The sequence below is a fragment of the Lagenorhynchus albirostris genome, chromosome 13 (assembly GCF_949774975.1).
Source record: "Lagenorhynchus albirostris chromosome 13, mLagAlb1.1, whole genome shotgun sequence".
In the NCBI taxonomy this organism is placed as follows: domain Eukaryota; kingdom Metazoa; phylum Chordata; class Mammalia; order Artiodactyla; family Delphinidae; genus Lagenorhynchus; species Lagenorhynchus albirostris.
In genome coordinates this window covers 61942586-61955761 of record NC_083107.1, presented here as the reverse complement: position 1 = coordinate 61955761, position 13176 = coordinate 61942586, and the positions used below count along the sequence as shown (strand labels likewise).

At 38.7% G+C, this 13176-nt stretch overlaps 1 pseudogene; it reads left to right on the top strand.

Annotated features, from left to right (window-relative positions):
• The first annotated feature begins 10472 nt into the window (after positions 1–10472).
• On the top strand, positions 10473–12625 carry LOC132531764 (metal regulatory transcription factor 1-like; annotated as a pseudogene).
• Positions 12626–13176: the final 551 nt, after the last annotated feature.

Here is a 13176-nt window from a genome sequence, read left to right as displayed (position 1 = left end):
TTTACTTTGCAGTGAAAATTGATTTGTATATTTTTTGCCTTTGAGTCCTTGTGGAATTTTTTTTTTTATTCAAACAGAAAGTCACAAAAATTATAAGCATCCTCATCAGTTCACTCAGTCCCATGTAATTAATTTTTTTTTCATCTTGATCTTTGTTAGCACTTTTGTGAATTCATCAGTTTTCCATTAGAGTTCTGAAAATGCTTATTCATTCAGTTCAGCAGTATAGTCAGTTACCAGAAACCTGTACTTGTCAGAGTCTTTTCCATGAATTCCTTGAAGATCAAACCCTTTTATAGAAACATTTTTGCAAAAGCATCAGAGTACACCCAGGTATTTTCTTTTTTCTTGACGTTGGTGCTGTTAGAGAGATGTTTATGTCATGAAAATTCATTGAGATGTGCATTTATAATATGGGCACTTATCTGCATAGATACTTGCTTCAATAAGAGCATTATAAATGGATGCTGATTGAAGATTTTTAAAGAATTTTATGAGTTAAATTAAGCTTGAGAGAGACTTCCCTGGCAGTCCAGTGTTAAGACTTCGCCTTCCAAGGCAGGGGGTGCGAGTTTGGTCCCTGGTTGGGGAGCTAAGATCCCACATGCTTCGTGGCCAAAAAACCAAAAGATACAAAAGAAGCAATATTGTAACAAATTCAATAAAGACTTTAAAAATGGTCCACATCAAAAAAATCTTAAAAAAATAAGCTTGAGAAACCGCAATACATATATCAGTGTGTTTTTCAATATGGTTATCTTTTGATTAAGCGTCTTTTTCTTATTTTAAATTTGTATTATGCCATATTCTAGAAACAACTGAAGTTGGGTTTAAGAGGATTAACCAAAGTATAGCAAGACATAGATGAAAAAGAGGGAAAGAAAAGTAGAGGTAGAAAATAGAAGCATATGATCACAATTATTCCCTATATTTATAAGCGATTTGCATTTCTTTCATCAGCCTTTGTCTTGTTTTGCATGCCTCATTAACTATCCTTATCTTTCCTGATACTTAATCAGGAAAGTAAAGGGGGCATCCTTCATCTGTTCACTGTTAGAATTTTACTTATATTTGTCCAAGTAAACTACAAAGTGTCTCCTCTGAGAGGTTCCAAGGGGGACAGTGCGAGTCCTTAGTGAGGGGAGAGGTTCTGGGAGAGGGTGTCATGCTTTATCCCCCAACACACTGCAGTCCTTGCCACCCCCTATTCCTCTGAGCCCTCACAGCCCTTGCCTGTGTCATCAACGTTGATATTTATTACATACAATCTGAGTATGATAAAAAATTGTCTAGATTTCCTCCATTTGCCAGTTTTTTGTTACTATCATGAGTCTCAAATAATATGCTATTAAAGAAAACTTCCTCAAAACCATGTTGGTATCTTAGACTGCTAAATTGTGATTTCTTTCTTTCCAAGCTAAAAGTTCACAGCTTTTAGAGTTTACTTACAAATAGTTGTGACATATAGACAAGACTGAAAGTGTATTCCTGTAACTGTAGACTCATCTTTAAACGGAGAAGAAGTAAAAATATTTCAATAGTGAACTTTTTTAATTGAAAAAAAAGTATGTGAGATAAAATCCTTTATTTACTCTTTTGTGGTTCAAAGGACCACAAACATAGATTTGAAAGGTGTGGCTTCTACTCTTGATTTGGCCACTGACAACATGATATAAAATTGGCCATTAACCCCTTTGGGCTTCAGCTTCTTCACTTTTTTTTTTTTTAATTAAGGGCTTGGAGTAGATTATTTTTAAAGTATGATTTCTGCTCTTCCTCTACAATTATCATTTATTCATTACCTAATGTGCAATGAAGTAGACTTAACTCACTTGAAACTGCTAATGATCCTAGAAAAAGGGCTTTACTAGCATCTCCATTTTACAGGTAAATAAACTGTGGTAGAGATGGGGTAAACCTTTTGTTCAGAATAATACCGCTGGGCAGTGACAGAGCCAGAAATCCAACTGATTCTGTGTGACTCCAGAGTCCCTTGCGGTTCTTCTCCATTATGTAATCCTACTTTTATGAGAGGCGGTATACTTTCTTCTTTAAATGCATTCATTCTGGAGCTAGCCTGCAGAGGCAAAACCCAACTCTGCTACTTACCCACTATGCAACCTTTAACAAGTTACTTATTCCCAGGGTCTCAGTTTCAGTCTAAAAAGGGGGATAAAATAATTGTTCCTTCTGTTATGAGGTTGGAAAAGTTGTATACATAAAGGCTGTTATGAGGTTGGAAAAGTTGTATACATAAAGTACTTAGGACAGTGTCTGATACAATAAGCATTCCTTCAGTGTTACCCACTGTTTTCAGTGGGTAGCGCTTATCCTTACTTATCCTTACTCTTACATCAAAAGTAGAGCCATGGGATTAAAATCAACCCATGCATAGATGTGGTTTGATTGTATCAATTTTTCTATGCATACTACTGTTCACTTTGCATGACAAAATATTCAGTTCTTTTAAATTGAAACTCTGCAAGTCAAATGGAATTTCATTTGTCCCATAATATCCTTGCCAATTTGATTTAAAAATTAATATGAAAAATCTCTTCATGCTATGCATGACTTTACCAGGGCTTCTAACTCCTATCAATTACACAGCAACGTCCATTTTCATGGTGAATCATTTATGAGTAGACATTCAGTTGGATGGTAACACTCGATGAGACCCATTTCAAGGCAGACTGCACAGTATGCCCAGATGTGTGCAGACACATGTACACCCAACTGGAATTAGAGTCAGAATGCCCATGTTCCAGTCCTAACTGCTGATCCTTGCTAATAAAGTAGGAAAAAATCTTTTAATTTCTATGGGGTTAAATTTCTTCATCTGTAAAATAAACATAATACCTATTCCTTTATTTGGGTCTATTTTGAGGATCAAATGAGATAAAAGCTGTATATAGTGCTCTGCAAAATTCAAACTTCTCTTCAAAACTAAAATACATTATTATTGAAACTTAACTTTTAATTTTTTTAAACTTTGCTTTATTTTTTTTTTACATCTTTATTGGAGTATAATTGCTTTACAGTGTTGTATTAGTTTCTGCTGTATAACAAAGTCAATCAGCTATATGTATACATATATCCCCATATCCCCTCCCTCTTACGTCTCCCTCCCACCCTCCCGATCCCTCCCCTCTAGGTGGTCACAAAGCACTGAGCTGATCTCCCTGTGCTATGCGGCTGCTTCCCACTAGCTATCTATTTTACATTTGGTAGTGTATATATGTCATTTCTACTCTCTCACTTCGAAACTTTGCTATAAATTCAGCCTGATTTGGCAATGGCCTGTCACACTACAACAGTTTCTAAATCTGGGTGCTCATATTTCTGTGCTTATCTCTCATAAGAGATCAAATACTTTGATGTTTCTAGGGTTACACAGATTATCTTCTCCAAGGGAGGTTTACTGCAAGGACCCACAAGAATAAGGGCAAAGGGGAGTCATCTCACAAATTACATACTTCTCTCATCCTAGTTATTCCAGACTGTGTAATGCACTTAGAATAATACAATGAGGCCCAGTGGTCTATCTTTTCCTTGCTCACTGAGCATTCCAAAAGAGAGTATTAACAGGCTGTTGCTCTGTACAGAGCTCCTCTATCAGGCAAGAATTTGCTCTTTAGCAATTTGTGTCCAACTTGCAGATTGTAATTCCCAGCTTATACACCTGCCCACAACCTAGCTCGGTATAGCTAGGATCACAGGATTGATAGACCATGTTGTACCAGCTTTAGGAGCTTATGCCAAATAGCAACTGTTGGCCACTTTCTTTTGAGTGTGTATCCAAGACTTGAAGATCATGGATTACTTCTTCAGTTTAGCTGGTATTCTCCTTTTGAGGTTTACTTTTCTGAATCGTGTTTCATAATCTTAACTCTTCATTCTACAGTTTTTTCAGCATTGTACATTAAAACAAGCAAGCATGCCACACTTGATTGAGCAATTAAAAACAATTTGGCCACACTTTCTTTTAATACTGAATGAGCAAGCTATCTAAAAGGACTTTGGGAGTTATTAAGCTTCATACCTACTAGGCAATACCAAACTTAGGGAACCAAAGAGGACCCAGGATAACCTGGACACAGGTTTGTTCCACCAAGTTCAACTGGAAGATTTTATGAAAAGAGAGAAGATAACTACTGGCCATAGGCCTGCCCATCACTCATAGCTGCAGATATTTTTCCTCTTCTTTTCACTACATTTTAACATACAATGCATAACAGTCACTGAGCCTGAAGCTGATGCTAGAGGAATTTTTCTCTTAAATATGTGTAGACCATTTTTACATAGAATTCAAAGTCATTCAAGGTGGAGGCTTATTTATTTATGTATGGCAACATCTCTCTCTCTAGATATATCTAGCCTTGTTTCAGTTTTATTTGGTTGCCTTTTTTCTGACTTTCCCTGATTTTGCCGTTTTAGTATTAGTGTTTTTTTTTAATGCAGTCCTTGGTGAAATTGTAAAAGCAGGACATACTGAGAAACATAAAATCATCAAATGTTTATGCTATGGACCAAATATAATTACTCAGTTTGGGATACAGCCATAGATAGACATTTGCTGTTGGAATTTTAATGTCAAGTGGCAAGAGATTTCCATCTACTTTCATTCAGAAAGTTCATGGGCATGTGTCAGTCATCATATTTGTTTTTAGAAATAACATCACAGTGTTCCAACTTGTTTTTCCAATTAATTCTTCTCCACCATTATATTCTCACCATAATTCTACAGTAAATATCTAGATATGACCCCTATTCAAGAGCTATTTCTTATTTCTCTGAAAATTTCTGAAAGAAGGGATGTAGCTTTGTGATTTAATTGGATTTTTTTCCAATACAATAATAGCATGCTTCTGATTGTCAGATATTTCAAGAGAAAGTTAAATAAACACATTTTATGAACTGAAAACAAGTTTTATTGACCATTAACTTTTATAAGCTAATTTCAAGGTAGCACCTTGTACATTCAAATATGTTGCATCACTTTTTATTTATGGGTAATTATATCACTACATGATTTTGGAAAAATAGTGAAAACTTTTGGAGGGATCATATACTTAAAGTCACATAGGAAATTTATTAATGCAATTAATGTTTATATGGTTATAATGCATATTCTATTGACTTTATAAAATTCATTTAAATACTATCTGTTGAGAAGTCAGTAAGTAATGAGAACTTGGTTTTAGAAATGCACTTTTAATCTGGTAAATATTCAAATGAACTATTATTGTTTTGACTGTTGTGGTTGAGTGACTAATATGTAAATCCTAAATAATGTTTTCTTTTTACTAACGTTCAACCTTGCAATGGGGTAAAATTCTAGATTATATGATTGAGTTTGTCAAAATCACATCTCTTATGTAATCCAGATTTGCTACCCCCACGCTGAGGCTGGAAAGCTTCATCCAGTGCTGTTCTCTGCTACTCAGCCTAGAACCGTGGATGCTTTCCAACCAGCCCACTTACCTCTAATGGCACTGTTCCCCTGGAACTTATTTCAGAGTCTACCTTGCATGCATTTTTGCTGCTGACCCTGAGTACATTCTCCTAATACCTTTCTCTAGACCTTTTTCTCTTATGGCCACCCCTATAATTGTCTCAGGTGGCTTGAAAGAATTATAGGGGAAAAGTTATAGAAATTGATTAGGGGAAGGCCTGACTCATCAGTTTTCCAGACATACCAGATGTATGTGAATTATAGTTTAGGCTTGAGTAGAAAGAGATACCTGCTACTGTTTCCAAAGAATTATTAACCAATCTAAGGGCAGGCAGTGCTATATTATGTACCACACAAATAGATAATGGTCCTTACCAGGCCTATTTAAAATTATTCCCCATTCCTAGTAGAGTTTACTGTCCAAATGTGATAAATAAACCTTTGCTGGATGGTTCAGTGAAAATATTTTTGAAACTGTAAATGTCAACATTACAGTGTATATCACTCATTTACACATTCAATAGACATTTAATCAGGACAAATTTTATGTCAGCTGTTATATACAAATCATGTTATTGAATCATCACTATAAAGCTTAAAGAGGGTAAGACACTTAAAGTCACACAGCTAATAAGTTTTAAGTCTGTTAGATTACTAACAGAGATCTGTTTAATTTCAAATCCAGTGACTATTTCACTGTATCTCAGTTTATTTTACATCTCCTAGAGATGTTCAAAAACAGCAGAATAATAAAATTATTGAGAATGAGAATGGTTAACACCTATTCAATTCTTTCAAAGTGTTAGGCATTTAGCAAAGTGTCTTACATTATTTATGTTATTTAATACTCACACAATACTCTGTAATAAATACTGTTGTTCCTATAATGCTGATGCAAAAACTGAATTTCAGAGAATCAAGTCACACACTCAGAACTAAATTTTATACTCTAGCTGTCCTACTCTAAACTCATGTGTTTTACTATGTGGGGCAGGGGGCTGATAAATGTGAATAGGATAAAGGACTATCAGAATAAAGACTGGAATAAGTTATTTACAAAGGGAGGTTTTAGCTGGATAAGTGCATAAACTGAGAGAGCTCATAGAGTTTAGCTGCAAGAGTGATGTACTAAACAGGGTTAGAAGAAAGAAGTACTCAAGTATACCTTGATAAATCTGAACGAGGTTTTGGGGTGAGGTTAAATTGTGGAACCATTTATGGAAGATCAACTCGTGGGAATACAAAAAGAGGAAAGCTGGGTAACCTGGGCATGCAGTACTATGGAAAATCCACTAAGGCAGAAGGGAAATGAATGGATAAAGGCATTTTTGATTACTTTCTGTCAGGAAGTTGGCTAGAACCACAGTGAAGGAATAGGGAGTTTGAATGAACTAATTCAGACATAGATAATGATTTTTGAGGGGTTTTAATGGCAATAGGAGTCTATCGCACACTTTTAAGAAAAAGGCATATGCTTTAACTCATACAATCACTTTTATTGGCATAACAAAATGGCAATATTGGGCTTCCCTGGTGGCGCAGTGGTTGAGAGTCCGCCTGCCGATGCAGGGGACGCGAGTTCGTGCCCCGGTCCGGGAAGATCCCACATGCCGTGGAGCGGCTGGGCCCGTGAGCCATGGCCGCTGAGCCTGCGCGTCCGGAGCCTGTGCTCCGCAACGGGAGAGGCCACAACAGTGAGAGGCCCAAGTACCGCAAAAAAAAAAAAGGCATTATTGTAATCAATAAGAGTTTCAAACATTTCCTACATTTTTCCAATATGTAACGTAAAGGCAAATGTAGAAAGGACAAAAGAAAACAGCTGTGTATGGCTCGATTTCAATTTATTTATTTGATTAGTATCTCTAACTTAAGTTCACATTAAAATAGTGGAGAAAATTCTTCTCTATGCATAGAAATATATCTCATTGTAAAGGTTAATAACTTAGAAACTATGACAGCAATTTTCTTCAGTACTGGCTTGATGTTAAATGGAAGAATATTCCACTACTGCTAACTTTGAATTTTATCACTATAGCCAATTGAATGCTATTGAGCTAAATAAAAGGGCCCTGGCAAATTTCTGTAATGAGAATTTTCTTATTCATATTACTTACACTTGGATGAAGTAATTTTCCTCTTTTTACTAATAAAAAAGATAACATTTGTGGAAGTTTCTTTTGAGAGGTCATTTGCAGATATAAACACTTTTTTGAAAGATAAGAAAGAATGGCTTTTCTGTTTCTAGAGATTCTCATGTTTCAATAGACATTAAAACCTTCACAGAAATTATACCAGCAATGTCAACTTTGAAATACCTCCAACATTGTCAACTATGTTAAGATATGGGGATTGAATAGAATAAATAACATTGTTCTGAAAGAGTCTGGAGTAGGATTAGAATAAACTTTTTAAATGAATATGCTTGGTTTCAGTTTCAACTATTTTTAAGCTTGAGCAACACTTTTTTTTTTCAACAAACACATGGTTCTTTAAAATCCCCAGAGATCCAACCTGCACTATTTTAAAACATTTGCCCACTTCTTTGCCCACTGTTTCACTTTTTAAAAAAAAAATCATAATTACATTGGAGTGTTGATTACGAAAAGTATTGATTAACAGCATTGCAAGATATTTCAAAAGACTATCAGATCTAATATTCACCTTCTAGGGAAGACTTTTTTTTTTTTTTTTTTTTTGCGGTACGTGGGCCTCTCACTGTTGTGGCCTCTCCCGTTGCGGAGCACAGGCTCTGGACGCGCAGGCTCAGCGGCCATGGCTCACGGGCCTAGCTGCTCCGCGGCATGTGGGATCTTCCTGGACCGGGGCACGAACCCGCGTCCCCTGCATCGGCAGGCGGACTCTCAACCACTGCGCCACCAGGGAAGCCCGGGAAGACTTTTAAATGGGTTGTTATACTTGGAATGGACAGGTATAATACCCAGAACTGATCATCATGCCATCCTCATTAAAGCCCGCCCAAAGTTACCAACAGAGAACCCAAGGGGTGACCTACATGTGATTCCACAGATCTAACGTGGTATCAAGATCTGGCTCATGGCAGTTAAGTAGCTTAAGTTCATCACCGCAATTTTCATCAGCCAGCCTTCCACACAGTCACCCCTAATGAAACACAATCTCCAAGCAAATACCAAGTGCTCGTGGAAATACAACCTCAAAAAATGTTCCTTAGCCTTCTGTTTCAACTAGAATGCTACCTATAAGCTTCCTCTATATAGAAATTCTGAAGTTTCTGGAGATTATATGTACATGTATATATATATATATGTATGTATATATATATGTATGTATATATATATGTATATATATATGTATATATGTGTATATATATAGTTATATATAGTATGTTATTATGTATAACATACACATATATATAATCTTAAACACTTTTCTTATAATATATAATACATTCACTTCTGGTTATCATCTCCATAGATTGAAAACACTGTCCAGGTAGATTATACATGTTTACAAGTAACGTGTGACCCTTATAAGGAACCCCAATTCATGCCCACTTCCTCAGGCAGGTTAAGTCATCATACTTCTGTCAGTTTACACATAGAGGTCTTATTAACTAAATCTTCAATCCATTCAGTTTCTCTTTTCTAGACCTTATTTTATTTTCCCCTTCCATCAGATTTTGTGGCACCATTTTCCTTACTTTCTTAACTTTTCTAGTTATTGTTTAGTTTCTGGGTTATTTTTTTGAACTTGTGTCCTAAGCCCTCTGCTCTTTTGCATCCACAGCTTCCCAAACAACCCTATCCACTCTTCGACTACTACGTGTTTGCTAATGAATAGTAGTCCTATCTCTTTTGTAATCCAGATCTATATCTCCAACAGCCTACCAGATATCTCCTTTCGTGTTTCATATATGCAAAATGGAAATAATTAAATCAATCAATCCAACAGAATACAATAACAAATCTAGCCCCTTCAACGTGTTTAGTTTTTAAAGTGACATCATGACTAGATTTAGTCACCGAAGGCAAATTTGTATTTATTTCCTTAAGAGCACTATCCTCTACTTTGCCCCTTCTAATAGGTCATCAAATCTTGTTGATCTCTACAGCTTTGGTCTCTTTAATCATGTGTGTTTTATACATTTCCTCTGCCCCTTATTTAGTCTAGACTCCTATAATTTCTCATATGACATAAGGAAAATAACCTCCTATATTGCTTGGTTGTAATCATATTCTCACATCCTTACCATAGAGATACACACATTGCTTAGATAGTGAATCATGTTAGTAACAGATGTGGTGGTAAAAAATGTGCTCTCTGTGCTAAAATAACCTATATACCATGTAATTTTTAATAAACTATTTGTTTTTATGTGGTTCAGATATCTACATTGCAGGAAATATTTAATGTAAGGTTAAGATGAAAGGAAAAGTGTATGGTAAATTTCAATAGATTAACAGGTGCTAGATGGTCTGGGAGATCATAGGCATCAGGGGTAAGTATGGTTTTCAGTTCTGCTATATGCATTATCCAAAGTCACAAACACAAGAGAATCATTTCCTCTTTTAAAAATAATCTTGGGCTTCCATCTTTGACAAACTTGTCACATATAAAACTTGAATTGGAGTAATAAAAATCCTGTACCTTTCTGAGTTTAAATAACTCAGTTGGATCAACACTTCATGTCTAGAATGGCAGACTAAATTAAATTCAGTTGTAAGGGGAATGAAAAAAGATTGCAAAGGTAATGGAAATATACTACCCCATCAATACAAGGACAGGAAAGTCAAGAAGGTGAAATGGTGGAGAAAAGTCCTCTTGAAGGAAATGAAATTAGAAAAGAGATTCCTTTGGACTAATTGCCTATCTACTGTATGGTAAGTAATGTAAGCCATTTGAAATAAAATTCACTTAAAAAAGAAAGTTTTGGTGCCGCTGGGAAGGGGAGAAGCTGCTGCCGTCGCCACCATTGCCGGGAGCCGCGGAGACAGGTCACTACCTTTCCATTTCTCACAATTGGGCTGAGCACGACTGAACCATGGGGGAACACAGTCCAGACGACAGCATCAGCTACTTTGAGGTAGAGGAAGATGAGCTGACCCCTGATGACAAGATGCTCAGGTTTGTGTATAAGAACGGCTGGTGCCTTCCTCATCTGGAACTGTTTATGATAGGACAACTGTTCTTATCGAGCAGGATCCTGGCACTTTGAAAGACGAAGATGACGATGGACAGTACGGAGAACACTTGCCGTTTCTAGTAGGGGGTGAAGAGGGCTTTCATCTAATAGATCATGAAGCAATGTCCCAGGGTTATGTGCAACACATTATCTCACCAGCTCAGATTCATTTAACAATAAACCCTGGTTCCACGCTTGTGCCAAGAAATATTGAAGGTGCAACCATCACAACTGCAGTCGGAATGTCCAGAAACGAAACATAACGAAGTAAAGCGGTACCAGTGCACCTTTGAGGGCTGTCCCCGCACCTACAGCACAGCAGGCAACCTGAGCACCCACCAGAAGACCCACCGGGGAGAGTACACCTTTGTCAGTAATCAGCAGTGCTGCAGCAAGGCCTTCCTCACCTCCTACAGCCTCAGGATCCACGTGCGGTGCACACAAAGGAGAAGCCGTTTGAGTGCGAAGTGTAGGGCTGTGAGAAGGTGTTCAACACGCTGTACAGGCTGAAAACACATCAGAGGCTTCACACAGGGAAGACGTTTAACTGTGAATCTGAAGGCTGCAGCAAGTACTTCACCACGCTCAGTGATCTGAGGAAGCACATTCGAACCCAGATAGGAGAAAAACCATTTCGGTGTGATCATGATGGCTGTGGAAAAGCATTTGCAGCAAGCCACCACCTCAAAACTCACGTCCGTACACATACTGGTGAAAGACCCTTTGTCTGCCCCAGTAATGGCTGTGAGAAAACTTTCAGCACTCAATGCAGTCTCAAAAGTCACATGAAAGGCCGCGATAACAAAGGAAATTCATACAGTGCACTTCTAAATCACAATGGATCCGAGGATACAAATCACTCACTCTGAGGAATTTAAGCCTTCTGTCCACAGATTCCGAATTTCAAGAACATTCCAATACAGGCCAGAATGCTCACTTTCAGCACACTTTCACCAGCCATCATTTTTGAACCAATGTTCCGGGAAGTCAGCTGACCCAGCAATCCAGGAAGATCCTCAACAGACAGCCTGGCATCTCTGAGCCACCCCGGTCTCTACTACCAGCCTCAGCACCGTCTACTCCTCTGCCTGCTCCCTCCCTAGGAACTGGCTCCCAGCAAGCTGCATTTGGCAACCCACCTGCTCTCTTACAACCTCCAGAAGTGCCTGTTCCCCACAGCACACAGTTTGCTGCTAATCATCAAGAGTTTCTTCCGCACCCTCAGGCACCGCAGCCCATTGTGCCGTGACTTTCTGTTGTCGCTGGGGCTTTGGCGTCAGCAGCGGCAGTGGCGTCAGCCATGGCAGCACCGCCTCAACCACAGAGTACTACTGAGCCCCTGCTGGCCATCGTCCAGACTCTGCCCGTGGATGCCAACTCCTCCTAACTAGTAATCCCACTATAACCATCACCCCGACTCTGAGCACGGCTCTCCTGCAGCCCAGCCTCGTCACGGGAGAACAGAACTTACAGTGGATACCGAATGGTGCCACCAGCTCACCACACACCCAAGAACAAATTCAGCAAACATCTAAAGTTGAGAGGTGTTTTTTACCACTACAGTACCAGTAGCCAGTAGCACAGGGAGCGCTGTACAGCAGATTGGCCTCAGCGTCCCTGTGATCATCATCAAACAAGAGGAGGCCTGTCAGTGTCAGCGTGCGTGCCGGGACTCCGCCAAGGCGCAGGCAGCCAGCAGGAGGAAGGGCTGTCCTTCCCCTCCTGCTCCAGCGCTGAGCACCCAGCCTCCTGATGAGCCCAGCCTGAAGTTACCACCGCAGACTTTTTCCCCACCCCCGATCCCTCTGTCGTACTCCTCCACCACATCCTTTTCCTATGAGCAAAGCAGACAAGCAGTGACTCCTTCAGACCCTCAGACAGAAACGTTACGTGCCATGGATACGTCAGAGTTTCTGTCCCTCCAGAACCTGGACACGCCATCCAATCTGATTCCCACTGAAGCACTACTGCAGGTGGAGGAGATGGGCCTGACCAGCAGCTTCTCCAAGTGAAAGACCCGGAGGTGCTCACCTCCAGGAACAGAGGCTGAGCAGGAGGCAGAAGGTGCGATGCCTACCATCCTAGGGTCAGCAGTTTGAAGGAGGAAGAAATCTACTGTTTGAAATCCTCACCTTTCAGACTCATTTTCTTGGTCACAAGACACCTATGGTCACATAATCTATGAAAAAGGAGACCAGAATATAAAATGGAGTAAATATAGCCTCTTCAATAAGTGGTGCTGGAAAAACTGGACAGCTACATGTAAAAGAAAGTAATTAGAACACTTCCTAACACCATACACAAAACTAAACTCAAAATGGATTAAAGACCTAAATGTAAGGCCAGACTCTATAAAACTCTTAGAGGAAAACATGGGCAGGACTTGCTTTGACATAAATTACAGCAAGATCTTTTTTGACCCATTTTGTAGAGTAATGAGAAGAAAAACAAAAATAAACAATGGGACCTACTGAAACTTAAAAGCTTTTACACAGCAAAGGAAACCATAAATGAGATTAAAATACAACTCTCAGAATGGGAGAAAGTATTTGCAAAGGAAGCA